Source organism: Penaeus monodon, chromosome 31, assembly GCF_015228065.2.
Source record: "Penaeus monodon isolate SGIC_2016 chromosome 31, NSTDA_Pmon_1, whole genome shotgun sequence".
In the NCBI taxonomy this organism is placed as follows: Eukaryota; Metazoa; Arthropoda; class Malacostraca; order Decapoda; family Penaeidae; genus Penaeus; species Penaeus monodon.
Window position 1 is genome coordinate 4,045,074 of NC_051416.1, and position 546 is coordinate 4,045,619.

Below are 546 nucleotides of genomic sequence, written 5' to 3' on the forward strand. Positions count from 1 at the left end.
CCCAAAGTATTTTTTATTTTTATTTTTCCCAAATTTGGTTTTTTTTTCAATCTGAAGCCTCATAAAAGTATTACTACGTAGGAAGCAATTTTAAAAACGTATATTAAAAGAAATAAAAAAATCCTAACTTTTAAAACAGAACAAACAAATGATACACTAAAATCACTATAGATGCCAGATGCCACGGTTTTTCCCATGATTTGTTTAATCCAATTCAGTTAACTGAAAGAATCATGAAAAAACAAAAAAAACCCAAGTTTTCAACAACAAAAAAAAGGTAAAAAGATAAGCACAGAGGTAGAGGGACAAAAATTTAAAAACTTTTACACATAGCAGGGGCCCTTTAAATATCCAAAAACTCAGTGAGGGTTTTCCCCCAAAGGGGGAGAGGATGATTTTTAAACGGGTTCATCAAATTTTCCATTTTTTTTTTTTTTTTAAAAAAAAATATTGTACTGCCCCATAAATTTATTTTTGGAAGGATATGAATATTATCTTTCTTTATCCTATTCCTTGTTTATTTATACCTACTATTCTTGTTCTTAT

At 28.2% G+C, this 546-nt stretch overlaps 1 pseudogene; it reads right to left on the reverse strand.

Annotated features, from left to right (window-relative positions):
• Positions 1-546, reverse strand: part of LOC119592831 — a 38,746-nt pseudogene that overhangs the window by 25,395 nt on the left and 12,805 nt on the right.